Genomic DNA, 21476 nt, shown 5'->3' with positions numbered 1-21476 from the left:
TTGTTATATTTTTAAATATGCTGAACAAATTAACTCTTTAACTTAAAAAAATGCAATAGGGCTTCCCTGGTGGCACAGTGGTTGAGAGTCCGCCTGCCGATGCAGGGGACACGGGTTCGTGCCCCGGTCCGGGAAGATCCCACATGCTGCGGAGCGGCTGGGCCCGTGAGCCATGGCTGCTGAGCCTGTGCGTCTGGAGCCTGTGCTCCGCAACGGGAGAGGCCACAACAGTGAGAGGCCCGCGTACCGAAAAAAAAAAAATGCAATATAGTTGTGCTACACATAAGATAATCACAGAATTGATAAAATAGGGGTTATAGACAGTATTTTTCCACAATGGAACACAAGTTTTGGGTTGTGTGATGAACTTTATTTTTTCCCCAGTTCTGTCACGCATCTTAGCAATTGTGTGAATAACCTCGTTTGGAGATAAAGTCTCTTTTTTAAAGTTTATTTTTATTGAAGTGTAGTTGCTTTACAATGTTTCAGGTGAGCAAAGGGACTCAGCCATACATACATATATTCTTTTTCAGATTCTTTTCCATTATAGGTTATTACAAGATACTGAATATAGTTCCCTGTGCCATACAGTAAGTCCTTGTTGTTTATCTGTTTTATATATAGTAGCGTATATCTGTTAATCCCAAATTCCTAACGTATCCCTTCGCTGCTTTCCCCTTTAGTAACCATAAGTTTGTTTTCTGTGTCTGTGAGTCTGTTTCTGTTTTGTAAGTAAGTTAATTTGTATCCTTTTTTTTCTCTAGATCCCACATATAAGTGACATCATATGATATGTCTTTCTCTATCTGACTTACTTCACTTAGTATGGAGGTAACGTCTTAACATGAGATCCTTTGTGGGCTTGTGTGTCAAATAGCCTTTCTGCTTTTCCATTTCCATCCCATTCCCCTATAGGACATAGCTTTCCAAAAAGTTTCATTCTTGGGCAAGTTACTTATTTTTCTGGCTCTTGTTCTCCTTATCCATAAAATGCATGTGTGTCTGTGACAGGGGTAGAGGTAGGGGATTCCCAGCGCCACTGTGGTCCAAGATGAGACCCCAAATTTCCCCAGGATGCAAGGCATTTTCCCTGCTTTTGAAGAGAAAAGTCGCTTCAGCCAGCCTCCAGGAAGACCCCTCTTGGGGTGGTTTCGCTGTGGTCTGGTTTCTCTGTGGTCCTCTCTCAGTCCAAGGCCGCTTCTCTGCAGTTGATGCTGTGCAGGGGGAATCAGCCACATCCAGCCCTGAGAATGAGAAGAAATGGAGGAAAAAGACATTGCATTTCTACGAATCCCCCTGACCCTCCTGAGAAGGGAGGGATGAGCCATGAAAACTGCCTGTGTCATTTTATTTATTTATTTTATTGATGTGTAGTTGATATACAATGTTGTATTAGTTTCAGGTGTACCAGCAAAGTGATTCAGTTATGTAGATAGATAGATATTCTTTTTCAAGTTCTTTTCCCTTACAGATTATTACAAGATATTGAGTATATTTCCCTGTGCTATACAGTAGTTCCTTGTTGATTATTTTATACATAGTAGCATGTATATATGCTAATCCCAAACTCCTAATTTATCCCTCCCCACGCCCCCTTCCCCCTTTGGTAACCATAAGTTTGCTTTCTATGTCTATGAGTCTATTTCTGCTTTGTAAATAAGTTCATTTGCATCATTTTTTTAGATTCCACATATAAGTGATATCATATGAGATTTGTCTGTCTGGCTCACTTCAGTTAGTATGATAATCTCTAGGTTCATCCATGTTGCTGCAAATGGCATTATTTCTTTCATTTTTATGGCTGAGTAATATTCCATTGTATATACGTACCACATCTTCTTTATCGATTCATCTATCAGTGGACATTTAGGTTGCTTCCACGTCTTGGCTATTGTAAATAGTGCTGCTAGGAACATAGGAGTGCATGTATCTTTTTGAATTAGAGTTTTCATCTTTTCCAGATTGGAATTGCAGAACATATGGTAATGCTATTTTTAGTTTTTTAAGGAAACACATACTGTTCTCCATGGTGGCTAAACCAGTTTACATCCCCACCAACAGTGTAGGCGGGTTCCCTTTTCTCCACACCCTCCCCAGCATGTATTATTGGTAGACTTGGATGATTCTGACTGGTGATACCTCATTATAGTTTTGATTTGCATTTCTCTAATAATTAGCGATGTCGAGCATTTTTTCATGTGTCTGTGGGCCTTCTGTATGTCTTCTTTGGAGAAATGTCTATTTAGATCTTCTGCCTATTTTTTTGATTGGGTTATTCGTTTTTTTTTGATATTGAGCTGTATGAGCTGTTTGTATATTTTGGAAATTAATCCCTTGTTGGTCATGTTGTATGCAAATATTTTCTCCCATTCCATAGATTGTCTTTTTGTTTTAGCAATGGTGTCCTTTGCTGTGCAAAAGCTTTTAACTTTCATTAAGTTCCATTTGCTTCTGTTGATGGATATTAGGTTGCTTCCATGTCTTGGCTATTGTAAATAGCGCTGCAAAGAACATTGGGGTGCATGTATCTTTTCGAATTATAGTTTTCTCCTGTGTCGTTTTAGACACTGCTCCTCTGGCCTTTGTCCCAGCACTGCAGGCAGGGAATGGAAGTCCACTCAAACTGCCTTGCGCACGGAGGGTTCTTCCTGTGTGGCTTGCAGTCTCTGTCCTAGGACACCAGAGGCAGCCCAACACTTAAAACGCAGTTAGCTTTAAGAGAGAATCTTCAGGTTTCTATAAATAATGCCAGAGGGATTTGTGTAGAATGAGACATTAGTTTTGTAGTTATACACACAGCAAATTTGAAAGAAAGGGGGCTGAATTCAGCTGGCTGGTGGTTTATTATGAAAAAAACTAGCTATTAATTGAACTCAGCAAAGTTTGAATGAAATTAAATCGGCAAACACATGATGTTTTGCCAGCAGTTTTCTCAGCCAACAACCAGCTATTGGTGTGGCCCAATCTTGGAAAAGTTGATACTGTCATTCTGGGCTAAAGCAACTGACTGTGGTCCCTTGTTATAATAGCCCATTAGAAAAAACACAGACTAATGTGGCCTTGAGGAGAAAATTGTATTTTAAATGCCAATTGCAGAACAGTGTCCATAGCTGATCCAAGAACATCAATTATAATTTTAATGTGGAGTCTTTAAGTCTCTATCAGTAACCCCAGGTCGTTTGTTTTTAATGTAAGGACAATGGCACACACCAAAATAGTAAAATTAAAAGTAACCATAACTATCATATTACATTTTGATTCACAGACAAACATAATTTTGAAAGTGAGAGATAATGAGAGATTATTTAGTTCAATTTTCTTATTTTACAGATGAAGAAACTGAGACCTATACAAATGACCCTGCCTTCCCTGGGGTGGAGATTCCAGCCCCATCTCCTCCTTTTAGTGTCTTGCCTTACAGAAACTGACATCATGGAGCTTCATAAATTAGGAAGGACAGATTATTTTTTTGGGTCCCATTTTAATTTTTCTCAAAACTCACAAAATATCATTAGAGTGCTGTTTAATTTTTTCTGAAAAGCAGGAAATCGTAAGATTGATAAATAGTTTAATGTGAACCTGATGGCTTGATTAATTAATCACCAAGCTGAGGAACCACTACAATTCATATGTCAATTCAGACTATTTTCGAGAAATGATTTGAATCAATTGCTAATGAAATTGAGGAATTTAGGAGCTGCTTTCTGACTTCCAAATGACAGGGCTCATATTTAACTCAAGAGACGTGACAGTTAATGACAACATTAAAAAGTGCCATGAATTATTTTCCAGATCATGGGAAAATTATAGCATCTCCCCATTGAAACAGCTCTCAGCTCATCAGCATGAAAATAAACAGCCTTAATCACATGCTAAGAAATCTTCGATGCTGTTTAAAATCTAGGTTCTTTTTCTGAAATAAACAAAGACCATAATCCTCAGGAATAATTGTAATATTTCTTAACCTCTTCCTTAATACAGAGTTATAGGTGAACCTAGTCTAATTGATATGACTTCTGAAACCCTATGGAAAAAAAATTGTGGATCATTGTTCATAGATCTAATTACTTTAAATCCTTAAAATAGGTAGAGTTTAATTTTTCTTCCCTGCTTTAATTCATAGGCTGAGGTTTCCAGTCCTGTTTATGTATAAAAGGGCTAGCTTTGTACATCTTTCTGTAACTTTTCATTTCCAGCCAGACTCTTTAATTAATTTAAAGTTACATCTAGATATAACAAGACAGTTATTATGTGTTAATGGAATATCAGTGGCAAGTGGGAAAGGGCACTGATCAATATTTAATCTAATTAAGGTGTACACAAGGCAATATTATTATGTAATTAACTCAAAATAGCATAAGTAATACATGCCTGTTTAAATTTTTATTAATATATTTGTTAAAAATTTTTAGGTCATGCTGTTTTATGGACTTTCTTGAGAGATACAAAAGTAAAATGTTTGTCAAGATGCTACCAGAACAACTGTTAAATGTGGCTCTTAATCATCTTAACAGTCTTTAAGGTTCCAGTGCAGTTCTAATAGTCTCACTAAGGATGAAAGATGAAGTTGCCACATACAAGAGTCCACATGTAAAACCTTTTTGGAATGGTCTTTTAATTTTTTTCTTCTAAGTTCTCATGCTGCTTTGCAAGAAGAATGTGTGACAGGACTTGGATGTGTAAAAAAGTTTGAAATATGTTTACTATTTTTAAGTACGTTCTTTAAAGAGCTACATGTTGCTGGGGAGAAAAATATATGGAACTGTAAATATCATGGGGTTACTCTACATATATCTTACGGGATTTTAATACCACAGCTTCACAAGTTCCTGTAGAATTGCAATTTGGGGGGTGAACTTTGGTAGGACAGTGATTATCTCATACAAAGACCAGAATTGATTGTTCTGATTTTCAGAGCTCCAAATATACAAAGTTACAATATGGGAAAACACTTAAATGAGGATCTTGAAGCCCCAAATCCAGGAATAGGCCATTGTGCACAGAAACTAACATGGGTAGTGCCGTGGGATGCACATTGGTACTGAGTATGGTGAAGAACGGGTTCAAGGTTACCAAGTCGAAGCTCTTTTTTATAGGGTCATTGCTCACAAAGTTTGCAGTGTCTCATGGTCCCCTAAACCCTACAAGCAAATCTAGCTCTTGATCCAGAGAACCATCTACTTGAATCTACCCATTCCATGTACAGATAGGTGTGGTTAGAGGTTCTCTGATCCCTGTAGCCGCTGGAACACTGAAAATACAGGGAGAATTTTTATCCAGATATTGAATGTGGTGGCACAGTGATTTTATTCCAAAGGCTTCCATTGCTTCCCTCCATCCTATCATTTTATTGTGGAAAGAGTATTGGAGTTGCTGGGGAAATTTATTGTTCTCCGCCATTCCTGGTATGTATATCTTGCCTAAACGTTGGGATGGCATTTCTATGTTTTTATCTCTGTGAATGAGGGAGTGAGGGATAACTCGTAACTTATGACTCCCCATCTCTCCTGTGCGTGATGATAGCAACAGGGTTGAATCATCGTATATTATACACACAACATATTTTTCTTCCCCTCTCTTGAGAAGGGCTGCAAATGCTGAAGATGACAGTTAGGGAAGATGAAAAATCCATAAAAGGATGGAATAAAGATGTTCCAAATAGAAGTAAACTTTTAAATACTTCTGTGTGACCGTGTTTGGTAATGAAGCCATCGATATGTGTGTAGCAAGCTAACAAGAATAGCTGAAAACGATTACCTTTGCCTCTGGGCTTTGTTCACTGTAGTTAGAATTATCTTGAGTCCACAATTCCTGTTGTGCTACAAATCTTTTGTAGCTAGACAGTTTTTAGGCCTAAGTAGCTGTTAAGGCAAGTAAGGGACAGATTCACAATGTCCTTCCTTCTGTAGGCTCGTGTCTGATCCCAGTCTACGGTGGGGCAGGACAATCAGTCTTGGAGTTCGTGGGGTGAGAGGGTGGACTTTACCAACCCAATCACAAGCCCCCCCTCTCCCATACTGTCTCCCCACAGAAATGAGGAAAAGAGAATACTGGCATTTCTTTACCCTTTTCTTATCAAAACTGAAATTTGAAAGGTTCTTGGCCAATAAGGGCAAAATTGATCTTTAATCTTAAGGAAAAGGAAACAAACCAGTGAAACTAGGAGAGTTTTCTAGGAGTCACTTCTGAACCTGATGTAATGAAAGCATTCCAACTGGCTTATTATATTATCCTCAGCTCTTAATTCCCAAAGAAAAATAGTTCTTTATTTTCTCTGTCATTCCTGAGCCTTTCTTTTTTATCAGCTTTGTTGAGGTGAACTTTACATAGAAAAAAAAAAATCACGAATTTTAAACGTACAACTTTATGAGTTTGGCAATATGTACAGTCGTTTAATAACAACAGTCAAGATATAGAATAATTCCATCACCCCCAGAAGTTTCCTCCTGCCCCTTTGCAGTCAGCACCCTCCCGTGACAGCCATAGGCAACCACTGATGCTTCCTATTTCTGTAATTTTGCCTTTACTAGAATTTTAATTCAATGGAATCATATAAGATGGTCTTTTGTGTCAGGCTTCTTTTATTAGCATGATGCTTTTGAGATATATCATGTTGATTATTTCAGTAGTTTGTACTTTCATACTGCTGAGTAGTATTCTTTGAATGGATATGCCACAATATGTTTATTAATTCACCAATTAATATACTTTTGGTTTATTTTCCATTTTTAGCTATGAAGACTGAAGCCCATATGAACATTTGAGTACAGATCTTTCAACAGACCTATGTTTCCATTTCCTTAGAGTAAGTACTCAGAAGTGGGAATGCTGGACCAGCAGTAAAGGTAAGTATAAATACTTAGAGACTGCCAAGATATTTAAAGTGGCCATATAACTTTGTATTCACACCAGCAATGTCTGAGAGGTCTAGCTACTTCACATCCTCGCTGAGACTTAGGTTGGTGGTCTTTTTATTTTAGACATTCTGTTGGATGTGTAATAGTTTTTCATCTGGTTTTAATTTTCATTGCAATTCTGTAGAGACGTTTAGCATCTTTTCCTTCCTCATTTAGTCATATACACTCTTTGGTGAATTATCTGTTCAAATGGTTTGCCCTTTCAACAAAGTACTTTTTTTTAATAATCCATTGTAAGAGTGCTTTTTTTCTGAATACAAGTCCTTAATCAGATATGGTTTTTTTGCTTTTTTTAAAATTTTATGTGAGTATATATGATTTACAATGTTGTGTTAGTTTCAGGTGTACAGCAGAGTGATTTATACATTTATATATATTCATTCTTTTTCAGATTCTTTTCCCATATAGGGTATTACAGAATATCGAGCAGAGTTCCCTGTGCTATGCAAGGTCCTTGTTGATTATCTATTTTATATGTAGTAGTATGTATATGTTAATCCCTACGTCCTAATTTATCCTTCCCCCAACTGTTCCCCTTTGGTAAACATAAGTTTGTTTTCTAAGTCTTTGAGTCTGTTTCTGTTTTGTAAATAAGTTCATTTGTATCAATTTATAGATTCCACCTCTAAGTGATGTCATATGAAATTTATCTTCCTCTGACTTACTTCACTTAGTATGATAATCTCTAGGTCCGTCCACGTTGTCGCAAATGGCATTATTTCATTCTTTTTTATGGCTGAGTAATATTCTGTTGTATGTATGGGTATGTGTGTACGTATGTGTATATATATATATATGTATATATACACATACGTACACACACATATGTATACCACATCTTCTTTATCCATTCATCTGTTGATGGACATTTAGGTTGTTTCCATGTCTTGGCTATTGTAAGTAGTGCTGCTAGGAACGTTGGGGTGCATGTATCTTTTTCAATTAGAGTTTTCGTCTTTTCCAGATATATGTCCAGGATTGGAGTTGCAGAATATATGGTAACGCTATTTTTAGTTTTTTAAGGAAATACATACTGTTCTCCATAGTGGCTAAACCAAGTTACATTCCGAGTAACAGCGTAGGACAGTTCCTTTTTCTCCACACCCTCTCCATCATTTATTATTTGTAGACATTTTGAGGATGGCCATTCTGACTGGTGTGAGGTGGTACCTCATTGTAGTTTTGATTTGCATTTCTCTAATAATTAGCACTGTTGAGCATCTTTTCATGTGCTTTTTGGCCATCTGTATGTTTTTGGTTTGTTTTTTTTTTTTTGAGAAATGTCTATTTAGATCTTGTGTGCATTTTTTGATTAGGTTGTTTTTTTGATATTGAGCTGTTTGTATATTTTGGCGATTAAACCCTTGTCAGTCACTTTGTTTGCAAATATTTTCTCCCATTCTGTATGTTGTCTTTTCATTTTGTTTATGGTTTCCATTGTTGTGCTTTTAAGTTTCATTAGGTCCCATTTGTTTATTTTTGTTTTTATTTCCATTACTCTAGGAGATGGATTGAAAAAGATATTGCTGTGATTTATGTCAAAGAGTGTTGTGCCTATGTTTTCCTCTAGGAGTTTTATAGTATCTGGTCTTACATTTAGGTCTTAAATAGATTTCGAGTTTAATTTTGTCTATGGTGTTAAACAGTGTTCTAATTTCATTCTTTTACATGCAGCTGTCCAGTTTTCCCAGCACCACTTATTGAAGAGGCTATCTTTCCTCTATTGTATATTCTTGCTTCTTTGTTGTAGATTAATTGACCATAGGTGCGTGGGTTTATTTCTGGGCTTTCCATCCTGTTCCATTGATCTATATTTCTGTTTTTGTGCCAGTACCATATGTCTTGATTACTGTAGCTTTGTAGTATAGTCTGAAGTCAGGGATCCTGATTCCTCCAGCTCTGCCCTTCTTTCACAAGATTGCTTTGGCTATGCAGGGCCTTTTGTGTCTACAAACAAATTAAAAATTTTTTGTTCTAGTTCTGTGTAATTGGAAAGGCTTTGCATTGAATCTGTAGATTGCTTTGGATAGTGCAGTGATTTTGACCATACTGATTCATCAAATCCAAGAACATGGTATAGTTCTCCATCTGTTTGTGTTTCTTTCATCAGCATCTTATAGTTTTCTGAGTACAGGTCTTTTGCCTCCTTAGGTGGTTTATTCCTAAGTATTGTATTCTTTTTGATGTGATGGTAAATGAGATTGTTTCCTTAATTTCTCTTTCTGATCTTTTGTTGTTAGTGTATAGGAATGCACGAGATTTCTGTGTATTAATTTTGTATCCTGCAACATTACCAAATCCATTGATGATCTCTAGGAGTTTTCTGGTAGCATCTTTAGATATTCTATGTATAGTATCATGTCATCTGCAAACAGTGACAGTTTTACTTCTTCTTCTCCAATTTCGATTCCTTTTATTTCTTTTTCTTCTCTGATTGCCATGGCTAGGACTTACAAAACTGTGATAAATAAAAGTGGCAAGAGTGGACATCCTCAGAGGAAATGCTTGATCTCAGAGGAAATGCTTTCAGCTTTCACCATTGAGTATGATGTTAGCTGTGGGTTTGTCATATATGGCCTTTATTATGTTGAGGTAAGTTCCCTCTATGGCTACTTTCTGGAGGGTTTTTATCATAAATCAGTGTTGAATTTTGTCAAAAGCTTTTTCTGCATCTGTTGAGATGAGCATATGTTTTTTATTCAATTTATTGATGTGGTGTAATCACACTGATTGATTTGTGGATGTTGCAAAATTCTTGCATCCCTGGGATGAATCACAGTTGTTTATGGTGTAAGATCCTTTTACTGTATTGTTGGATTCAGTTTGCTTGTATTTTGTTGAGGATTCTTGTGTCTGTGTTCATCAGTGATATTGGCCTATGTTTTTCTTTTTTTGTTATCATTGTCTGGTTTTCGTATCAGGGTGATTTTGGCCTCATAGAATGAGTTTTGGAGTGTTCCTCTGCAATTTTTAAAAATAGTTTCAGAAGGATAGGTGTTAACTCTTCTCTAAATGTTTGATACAGTTCACCTGTGAAGTCATCTGTCCTGGACTTTTGTTTGTTGGAAGTTTTTCAGTCACAGCTTCAATTTCAGTACTTGTGATTGGTCCGTTGGTATTTTCAATTTCTTCTTGGTTCAGTCTTGAAAAAGTGTACCTTTCTAAGAATTTGTCCATTTCTTCTAGGTTGTCCATGATATTGACATTTCTTTGCTTATAGTAGTCTCTTATGATCCTTTGTATTTCTGTGGTGTCCTTTGTAACTTTTCCTTTTTCATTTCTAATTTTCTTGATTTGAGCCTTGTCCCTTTTTTTTCCTGACGAGTCTGGCTAAAGGTTTATCAATTTTGTTTACCTTTTCAATGAACCACCTTTTAATTTCATTGAACTTTTCTATTGTTTTCTTTGTCTTTATTTCATTTATTTCTTCTCTGATTGTTGTGATTTCCTTTTTCCTAACATTGGGTTTTGCTTGTTCTTCTTTCTCTAGTTGATTTAGGTGTAAAGTTTATTTGAGATTTTTCTTGTTTCCTGAGGTAAGATTGTATGGCTAGAAACTTCCCTCTTAGAAATGCTTTTGCTGTGTCCCAAAAGTTTTGGATCGCTGTGTTTTTGTTTTCATTTATCTCTAGGTATTTCTTTTATTCCTCTTTGATTTCTTCAGTGATCCATTGGTTGTTTAGTAACATATTGTTTACCCTCCACGTGTTTGTGTTTTTCATGGTTATTTTCTTCTAGTTGATTTCTAATCTTATAGTATTGTGGTCAGGTAACATGCTTGATGTGATTTCAATTTTCTTAAATTTACTCAGGCTCTTTTTGTGGCCCAACATGTGATCTATCCTGGAGAATGTTCCAAGTGCACTTGAGAAGAGTGTGTACTCTGATGCTTAAGTTCACCTGGTCTAATGTGTCAGTTAAGGCCTGTGTTTCCTTATTGATTTTCTGTCTGGATGATCTGTCCATTGATGAAAGTGGAGTGTTAAAGTCCCCCACTATTATTGTGTTACTGTCAATTTCTCCTTTTATGGCTGCTAGCATTTGCCTTATGTATTGAGGTGCTCCTAGGTTGGGTACATATATATTTTCAATTGTTATAGCTTCTTCTTGGATTGGTCCCTTGATCATTATGTAGTGTCCCTCTTTGTCTCTAATAACAGTCTTTATTATAAAGTCTCTTTGGTCTGATATGAGCATTGCTACTCTAGCTTTCTTCTGATTTCCATTTGCATGGAATAAGTTTTTTCATCCCCTCATTTTCAGTCTGTATATGCCCCTAGATCTGAAGTGAGTCTCTTAGAGATAGCATATATATGGGCCTTATTTTTGTATCCATTCAGCCAGTCTATGTCTTTCGGTTGGAGCATTTAATCCATTTATGACTAAGGTAATTATTGGTATGTATGTTCATAGTGCATCTTGTTAACTGTTTCTGATTTGTTTTTGAAGCTTCTCTTTATTAAACATTTCTTGTACCTCCTTGGTCTGTCACTCCATTCTTTTTCTGAGATCCTGGATCATTTTTACTCTTAATTCTTCTTCTGGCAGATTGCCTGTGTCCACTGCTCTTAGTTCTTCTGGAGTATTATCTTGTTCCTTTTTCTGCAATATATTTCTCTGCCATCTCATTTTGTCTAATTTTCTCTGTTTATGGTCTCTGTTCCTCAGGCTGCAGGGTTGTAATTCTTGGTTCTGCTGTCGGCCCCCTGGTGGGTGAGGTTGTTCCAGGAGCTTGTGCAGGCTTCCTGGTGGGAGGGACTGGCTGGTGCCTTCCCATTGGTGGGTGGAGCCAGGTCTTGTCCCTTGGGTGCACAGGGTTGCATCAAGTGCTGTGTTCATAGACAGCTGTTGGCTCAGGATGACTTCAGGCAGCCTGTCTGCTGATGGGTGGGTTTGTGTTCCCACCCCGTTGGTGGTTTGGCCTGAGGCGTCCCAGCACTGGAGCCTGCAGGCTGCTGGGTGGGTCCCCATCTCAGTGCCAAAATGGCAACCTCTGGGAGAGCTCATGCTGATGAGTATTCCCTGGGGCCTCCACCACTTGTGTCCTTGCCCTCACTGTGAACCACTGCTGACCCCCACCTCCACAGGAGACCCTCCAAGACCAGCAGGTTGCTCTGGCCCAGGCTCTTGTGCAGTCACTGTTTTGCCCTGGGTCCCAGTGCATGTGAAACCTTGTGTGCACTTGCCAAGAGTGGACTCTGTGCGACTCCTGCACTCAAGCCTCACTGGCCTTCACAGGCAAATGTTCTGGGGGCTCTTCCTCCTGATGCCAGACCCCCAGGCTGGAGAGCCTGATGTGGGGCTCACTCTCACTCCTGTGGGAGAACCTCTGTGATATAGTTATTTTCCACTTTGTGGGTTGCCCATCTGGTGAGTATGGGATTTGATTATATTGTGAAAGTGCACCTCGTACCATTTTGTTGTGGCTCCTTTGTTTTTGGATATAGCATATCTTTTTTGGTAGGTTCCAGTCTTTTTTGTCAATGGTTGTTCAGCAGTTAGGTGTGATTTTGGTGTATTCAAAAGAGGAGTTGAGCTCGAGTCCTTCTATTCTGCCATCTTGTTTCCTCCTCCTATTATTTATTTATTTATTAACATCTTTATTGGAGTATAATTGCTTTACACTGGTGTGTTAGTTTCTGCTTTATAATAAAGTGAATCAGTTACACATATACATATGTTCCCATATCTCTTACCTCTTGCATCTCCCTCCCTCCCACCCTCCCTATCCCACCCCTCTAGGTGGTCACAAATCACTGAGCTGATCTCCCTGTGCTATGCGGCTGCTTCCCACTAGCTATCTAGTTTATGTTTGGTAGTGTATATATGTCCATGCCACTCTCTCACTTTGTCCCAGCTTACCCTTCTCCCTCCCCATATCCTCAAGTCCATTCTCTAGTAGGTCTGTGTCTTTATTTCCATCTTACCCCTAGGTTCTTCATGACTTTTTTTTTTCTTAGATTCCATATATATGTGTTAGCATACAGTATTTGTTTTTCTGTTTCTGACTTACTTCACTCTGTATGACAGACTCTAGGTCCATCCACCTCACTACAAATATCTCAATTTCGTTTCTTTTTATGGCTGAGTAATATTCCATTGTATATATGTGCCACATCTTCTTTATCCATTCATCTGGTGATGGACACTTAGGTTGCGTCCATGTCCTGACTATTGTAAATAGAGCTGTAATGAATATTTTGGTACATGACTCTTTTTGAATTATGGTTTTCACAGGGTATATGCCCAGTAATGGGATTGCTGGGTTGTATGGTAGTTCTATTTGTAGTTTAAGGAACCTCCATACTCTTCTCCATAGTGGCTGTATCAGTTTACATTCCAACCAACAGTGCAAGAGGGTTCCCTTTTCTCCACACCCTCTCCAGCATTTATTCTTCCTAGATATTTTGATGATGGCCATTCTGAGCAGTGTGAGATGATACCTCATTGTAGTTTTGATTTGCATTTCTCTAGTGATGAATGACGTTGAGCATTCTTTCATGTGTTTGTTGGCAGTCTGTATATCTTCTTTGGAGATATGGCTATTTAGGTCCTCTGCCCATTTTTGGATTGGGTTGTTTGTTTTTTGTTATTGAGCTGCATGCACTGCTTGTAAATCTTGGAGATTAATCCTTTGTCAGTTGCTTCATTTGCAAATATTTTCTCCCATTCTGAGGGCTGTAATTTCATCTTGTTTACGGTCTCCTTTGCTGTGCAAAAGCTTTTAAGTTTCATTAGGTCCCATTTGTTTATTTGTTTTTATTTCCATTTCTCTAGGAGGTGGGTCAAAAAGGATCTTGCTGTGATTTATGTCATAGAGTGTTCTGCCTATGTTTTCCTCTAAGAGTTTGATACTGTCTGACCTTACATTTAGGTCTTTAATCCATTTTGAGTTTATTTTTGTGTATGGTATTAGGGAGTGTTCTAATTTCATATTTTTACATGTACCTTTACAGTTTTCCCAGCACCACTTACTGAAGAGGCTGTCTTTTCTCCACTGTATATTCTTGTCTCCTTTATCAAAGATAAGGTGACCATATGTGCGTGGGTTTATCTCTGGGCTTTCTATCCTGCTCCATTGATCTATATTTCTGTTTTTCTGCCAGTACCATACTGTCTTGATTACAGTAGCTTTGTAGGATAGTCTGAAGTCAGCCTGATTTCTCCAGCTCCATTTTTTGTTCTCAAGATTGCTTTGGCTATTCGGGGTCTTTTGTGTTTCAATAGAAATTGTGAATTTTTTTGTTCTAGTTCTGTGAAAAATGCCAGTGGTAGTTTCATATGCATGGCATTGAATCTGTAGATTGCTTTGGGTAGTAGAGTCATGTTGATTCTTCCAATCCAAGAACATGGTATATCTCTCCATCTATTTGTATCGTCTTTAATTTCTTTCATCAGTGTCTTATAATTTTCTGCATACAGGTCTTTTGTCTCCTTAGGTAGGTTTATTCCTAGATATTTTATTCTTTTTGTTGCAATGGGAAATGGGAGTGTTTTCTTAATATCACTTTCAGATTTTTCATAATTAGTGTATAGGAATGCTAGAGATTTCTGTGCATTAATTTTGTATCCTGCTAGTTTACCAAATTCATTGATTAGCTCTAGTAGTTTTCTGGTAGCATCTTTACGATTCTCTATGTAGAGTATCATGTCATCTACAAACAGTGACAGCTTTACTTCTTTTCCAGTTTTGATTCCTTTTATTTCTTTTTCTTGATTGCTGTGGCTAAAATTTCCAAAACTATGTTGAATAAGAGTGCTGAGAGTGGGCAACCTTCTCTTGTTCCTAATCTTAGTGGAAATGCTTTCAGTTTTTCACCATTGAAGACAATGTTGGCTGTGGGTTTGTCATATATGGCCTTTATTATGTTGAGGAAAGTTCCCTCTATGCCTACTTTCTGCAGGGTTTTTATCATAAATGGGTGTTAAATTTTGTCAAAAGCCTTTTGTGCATCTATTTAGATGATCATATGGTTTTTCTCCCTCAGTTTGTTGATATGGTGTATCACATCGATTGATATGTGTATATTGAAGAATCCCTGCATTCCTGGAATAAACCCCACTTGATCATGGTGTAGGATCCTTTTAATGTGCTGTTGGATTCTGTTTGCTAGTATTTTGTTGAGGATTTTTGCATCTATGTTCATCAGTGATATTGGGCTGTAGTTTTCTTTCCTGTGACATCTTAGTCTGGTATCAGGGTGATGGTAGCCTCGTAGAATGAGTTTGGGAGTATTCCTCCCTCTGCTATCCTTAGGAAGAGTTTGAGAAGGATAGATGTTAGCTCTTCTCTAAATGCTTGATAGAATTCGCCTGTGAAGCCATCTGGTCCTGGGCTTTTGTTTGTTGGAAGATTTTTAATCACAGTTTCAATTTTAGTGCTTGTGATTGGTCTGTTCATATTTTCTATTTCTTCCTGGTTCAGTCTCAGCAGGTTGTTCATTTCTAAGAATTTGTCCATTTCTTCCAGGTTGTCCATTTTATTGGCATAGACTTGCTTGTAGTAATCTCTCATGATCCTTTGTATTCCTGCAGTGTCAGTTGTTACTCCTCCATTTTCATTTCTAATTCTATTGATCTGAGTCTTCTCCCTTTTTTCCCTGATGAGTCTGGCTAATGGTTTATCAATTTTGTTTATCTTCTCAAAGAACCGGCTTTTAGTTTTATTGATCTTTGCTGTCGTTTCCTTCATTTCTTTTTCATTTATTTCTGATCTGATCTTTATGATTTCTTTCCTTCTGCTAACTTTGGGGAGTTTTTGTTCTTTCTCTAATTGCTTTAGGTGCAAGGTTATGTTGTTTATTCGAAATGTTTCCTGTTTCTTAAGGTAGGATTGCATTGCTATAAACTTACCTCTTTCAACTGCTTTTGCTGCATTCCCATAGGTTTTGGGTTGTTGTGTCTCCATTGTCATTTGTTTCTAGGTATTTTTATTTCCTCTTTGATTTCTTCAGTGATCACTTCGTTATTAAGTAGTGTATTGTTTAGCCTCCATGTGTTTGTATTTTTTACAGATCTTTTCCTGTAATTGATATCTAGTCTCATAGTGTTGTGGTCGGAAAAGATACTTGATACGATTTCAACTTTCTTAAATTTACCAAGGCTAGATTTGTGACCCAAGATATGATCTATCCTGGAGAATGTTCCAAGAGCACTTGAGAAAAATGTGTATTCTGTTGTTTTTGGATGGAGTGGCCTATAAATATCAATTAAGTCCATCTTGTTTAATGTATCATTTAAAGCTTGTGTTTCTTATTGATTTTCATTTTGGATGATCTGTCCATTGGTGAAAGTGGGGTGTTAAAGTCCCCTACTATGAATGTGTTACTGTCGATTTCCCCTTTTATGGCTGTTAGTATTTGCCTTATGTATTGAGGTGCTCCTATGTTGGGTGCATAAATATTTACAATTGTTATATCTTCTTCTTGTATCGATCCCTTGATCACTATGTAGTGTTCTTCTTTGTCTCTTTAATAGTCTTTATTTTAAAGTCTATTCTGTCTGATGTGAGAATTGCTACTCCAGCTTTCTTTTGATTTCCATTTGCATGGAATATCTTTTTCCATCCCCTCACTTTCAGTCTGCATGGGTCCCTAGGTCTGAAGTAGGTCTCTTGTAGACAGCATATATACGGATCTTGTTTTTGTATCCATTCAGCCAAACTGTGTCTTTTGGTGGGAGAATTTAATCCATTTACATTTAAGGTAATTATAGATATGTATGTTCCTATTCCCATTTTCTTAATTTTCTTGCCTAGAGAAGTTCCTTTAGCATTTGTTGTAAGGCTGGTTTGGTGGTGCTGAACTCTCTCAGCTTTTGCTTGTCTGTAAAGGTTTTAATTTCTCCATCAAATCTGAATGAGATCCTCGCTGGGTAGAGTAACCTTGGTTGTAGCTTTTTCTCTTTCATCACTTTAAATATGTCCTGTCCTGCCACTCCCTTCTGGCTTGCAGAGTTTCTGCTGAAAGATCAGCTCTTAACCTTATGGGGATTCCTTTGTGTGTTATTTGTTGTTTTCCCCTTGCTGCTTTTAATATATTTTCTTTGTATTTAATTTTTGACAGTTTGATTAATATGTGTCTTGGCATTTCCTTGGATTTATCCTGTATGGGACTCTCTGTGCTTCCTGGACTTGATTAACTATTTCGTTTCCCCAATTAGTTATGTTTTCAACTATAATCTTTTCAGATATTTTCTCAGTCCCTTTCTCTTCTTCTTCTGGGACCCCTATAATTCGAATGTTGGTGTGTTTAATGTTGTCCCAAAGGTCTCTGAGACTGTCCTCAGTTCTTTACATTCTTTTTTCTTTATTCTACTCTGCAGTAGTTTTTTCCACTATTTTATCATCCAGGTCACTTATCCGTTCTTCTGCCTCAGTTATCTAGAGTATCTTTCATTTCATTTATTGTGTTGTTCATCGTTGTTTGTTTCATCTTTAGTTCTTCTAGGTCCTTGTTAAATGTTCCTTGCATTTTCTCTATTGTATTTCCAAGATTTTGGATCATTGTTACTATCATTATTCTGAATTCTTTTTCAGGTAGACTGCCTTTTTCCTCTTCATTTGTTAGGTCTGGTGGGTTTTTACCTTGCTCCTTCATCTGCTGTGTGTTTCTCTGTCTTCTCATTTTGCTTAACTTACTGTGTTTGGGGTCTCCTTTTTGCAGGCTGCAGGTTCGTAGTTCCTGTTCTTTTTGGTGTCTGTCCCCAGTGGCTAAGGTTGGTTCAGTGGGTTGTGTACTTATTATGATCTTAGGCAGCCTCTCTGCTAATGGGTGGGGTTGTGTCCCTGTCTTGCTAGTTGCTTGGCATAGGATGTCCAGTACTGTAGCTTGCTGGTCGTTGAGTGAAGCTGTGTGCTGGTGTTGAGATGGAGATCTCTGGGAGATTTTCGCCGTTTGATATTACTTGGAGATGGGAGGTCTCTTGTGGACCAGTGCCCTGAAGTTGGCTCTCCCACCTCAGAGGCACAGCCCTGATGCCTGGCTGGAGCACCAAGAGACTGTCCTCCACACGGCTCAGAATAAAAGGGAGAAAAAGTAGAATGAAACAAAGAGGATAAAATAAAGTTATTAAAATAATTATTAAGGAAAAAAAATTTTTTTAAAGTAAAAAATCCAAACACAACGGATGGACAGAACACTAGGACAAATGGTGAAAACAAATCTATACAGACAAAATCTCACACAGAAGCATACACATGCACTCAGGAAAAGGGGAAAAAATAATATATCTTGCTCCCAATGTCCACCTCCTCAATTTGGGATGATTCGTTGTCTACTCAGGTATTCCACAGATGCAGGGTACAAGTTGATTGTGGAGATTTAATCCGCTGCTCCTGAGGCTGCTGGGAGAGATTTCCCTTTCTCTTCTTTGTTCGTACAGCTCCTGGCTTTGGATGTGGACCCGCCTGTTCGTGTAGGTCGATGGAGGGCATCTGTTCTTCGCTCAGACAGGACAGGGTCAAAGGAGCTGCTGATGCAGGGGCTCTGGCTAACTCAGGCCGGGGGAAGGGAGGGGCACAGAGTATGGGGCAAGCCTGAGGTGCGCCATGCGTTGTCCTGGGGAAGTGGTCCCTGGATCCCGGGACCCTGGCAGTGGCGGGCTGCACAGGCTTGCATACAGGCTTCTTGGTGGCAGTAGCAGCGGCGTTAGCGTCTCATGCCCGTCTCTGGGTCCAGGCTGTTGGCCGCAGCTCGCGCCTGTCTCTGGAGCTCCGTTAAGCAGCGCTCTTAATCTCCTCTACTTGCGCACCAGGAAACAAAGAGGCAAGAAAAAGTCTCTTGCCTCTTCGCAGCTCCAGACTTCTCCTGGACTCCCTCCTGGCTAGCCGTGGTGCACTAACCCCTTCAGGCTGTGTTCAAGCTGTCAGTACTCTCCCGAAGCCCGAGCCTCAGCTCCCAGTCCCCCCCCCCCGCCCTGGCGGGTGAGCAGACAAGCCTCTCGGCCTGGTGAGTGCCGGTTAGCACCCATCCTCTGTGCAGGAATCTCTCTGCTTTGCCCTCCACATCCCTGTGGCTGCGCTCTTCTCGGTGGCTCCAAAGCTTTTCCCCCCTCCACCTCCCACAGTCTCTGCCCACAAAGGGGCTGCTAATGTGTGCAAACCTTTCCTCCTTCACAGCTCTCTCCCACTGGTGCAGGTCCTGTCCCTATTCTTTTGTCTCTGTTTTTTCTTTTTTCTTTTGCTTTGCCCTACCCAGGTACCTGGGGAGTTTCTTGCCTTTTGGGAGGTCTGAGTTCTTCTGCCAGTGTTCAGTAGGTGTTCTGTAGGAGCAGTTCCACGTGTAGATGTATTTCTGGTGTATCTGTGGGGAGAAAGGTGATCTCCGCGTCTTACTCTTCTGCCATCTTCCTCAACTCCTCCCTCCTCCTATTATGTCTTGAAGTTTGGTAATGTGAGCCCTTCAACTTTGTTCTTGATTCAGTATTGTGGAACTGTTCTCTGTCTTTTGCTTTTCCCTATAAATTTTAGAATTAGTTACCAAAAACAGCTTGCTGGGACTCTGATTGGGATTTCAGCAGCTCTGTAGAACAAGTTCAACTGACATCTTAACAATTATGAAACTTCTAGTGCAGGAGTTTTGACTCTCTCTTCATTTATCTAGATCTTTTTTTTGATTTATCTTACCAGTGTTTTATAGTTTTCCACATACAGATCCTGTCCATATTTTTTTGATTTACAGCTAAGTACTTCCTTTTTAGGTGCTATTGTATATGATGTGTTTAAAATGTTTTAAATTTCAATTGTTTGTTTGCTTATGTAAAGGAAAGCAGTTGAGTTTTGTACACTGAGCTTGTATCCTATAACCTTGCTGTATACCCCCTTATTAATGCCAAGGGTTTATTTGTTTTTTATAACATGGTAGAGTTTCTACATAGACATGTAATCCGTGCTTCCTTTCCAAGCTGTGTAACTTTTATTCTTCTTCTTTTCTTATTGCACTGGGATTTCTATTATAATTGAATGTATGTAGTAAGAGATGGCATCTTTTTTTGGTCCAAAACTTAGGAAGCAAGTATTCAGTGTCTTATACTGTCAGCTATAGGGGTTCTTTAATATATCCTTCACTGGTTAAGGAAATTCCCTTTAATTCTAATTTTTAAAAATCCTAAATGGGTGCTGCATTTTGTTAAATGAGAAGATGGTTTTATTCAGTCTGCTAAAATAGTGAAGTTGATTGATTTATGATATCAAACTGTCCTTGACTCCCTGGAATGAACTCTGCTCAGTAGTGCTGTATTATATGTTGCTGGAGTCCACTTACTTGTATTGCGTTAAAAATCTTTTGTCTACGTTTATGAGCTATATGGGCCTGTAGTTTTCTTTCTCGTAGTGTCTTTACCAAGTTTTTGTTTTAGGGTAATGATGGCCTCATAAAATGAGTTGGGATGTGTTCCCTCATGAAGAGCAAATTTTAAAGATATTGTGGAGTATTGGTATCATTTTTTCTTTAAAAGTGTGGTTGACTTCACCAGTTAAATCACCTGAACCTGGTGATTTCACTTTTGAAAGGCTGTAAATGATGAACTCAATTTCTTTAATAGCTGTGGTACCATTCAGATTATCTATGTCTCTCCTTAAGTGAGATTTGGTAATTTTTGTAATTTAAGACATTAGATCATTTTATCTAAGTTATCAAATTTGTGGGCATAGAGTTGTTCATAGTACTTCTTTTTATCCTTTTAATGTCCTTGGGAGTAGTGTGACCCCTGCCTCATTCCTGATATTTGTAATTTGTATCATCTTTTTCAGATTGAGCTGTGTAGAGCCTGATCAATTTTTATTAATCTTTTCAAATAAGCACTTATTGGTTTCATTCATTTTCTCTGTGTTTTCCTAGTTTAACTTCTGTTGCCTTCTCCTCTAGTTTTTATAATTTGTTTCCTCTGCTTGCTTTAGGGTCAATTTGTTCTTCTTACTGTAGTTTTCTTAGATGGAGAGTTAGGTAATCAATTGCAAATCTGTCTTCTTTTCTAATATATGTGCTTAATGCTATAACTCTCCCTCTCAGCACATTTTGATGTTATATTTTCATTTAGTTTAAAATTTCTTTGAAACTTATTTGACCTAGTGATTACTTAGAAGTGTGCTGTTTAATATCCAAATATTTGGGAATTTTCCAGCTATATCTTTCTGTTAGTGATTTCTTGTTTGATGCTGTGGTGATCTGAGAGCATACTCTACATGACTTCTATTCTTTTAAAAATGTTAAGGTGTATGTTATGGCCTAGTGTATCGTTCTTTCTATTTTGGTGACTATTTCACGTGTTCTTGAGAAGAATGTGTGTTCTCCTCTTGTTTGATGGAGTATTCTACTTATGTCAATTTGATCAAATTGATTTATAGTGTTGTCCAGGTCACTTACGTTTTTACTGATTTTTCGCCTGCCTAACCTAATCTATCAATTACCGACAGAGTTGTGTTGAAGTCTCCATAGTCTCATGCATTTTGATGCTCTTTGGTTAGTTACATACATGTTTATGATTTTTCATGTGTTCTTGGAGAACTGACTTCCCTCTATCATTATCCTTCTTCAATCCCTGACAATCTGTTTCATCTGA

The 21476-nt window shown here is 38.1% G+C and overlaps 1 long non-coding RNA gene across 2 annotated transcripts in view; it reads right to left on the bottom strand.

Annotated features, from left to right (window-relative positions):
* Positions 1–444: 444 nt before the first annotated feature.
* LOC132439428 (uncharacterized) overlaps positions 445–21476 on the bottom strand; it is a 103849-nt gene continuing 82817 nt past the window's right edge. For both annotated transcript variants that reach the window (XR_009522353.1, XR_009522354.1), the window contains exon 5: positions 445–1244. This is a non-coding gene — a long non-coding RNA (uncharacterized lncRNA). The remainder of the gene's footprint in view (positions 1245–21476) is intronic.

The sequence above is a fragment of the Delphinus delphis genome, chromosome 16, assembly GCF_949987515.2.
Source record: "Delphinus delphis chromosome 16, mDelDel1.2, whole genome shotgun sequence".
NCBI classification, from domain to species: Eukaryota; Metazoa; Chordata; class Mammalia; order Artiodactyla; family Delphinidae; genus Delphinus; species Delphinus delphis.
The sequence above is the reverse complement of the archived record's forward strand: the minus strand, read 5'-3'. Positions and strand labels throughout refer to the sequence as shown.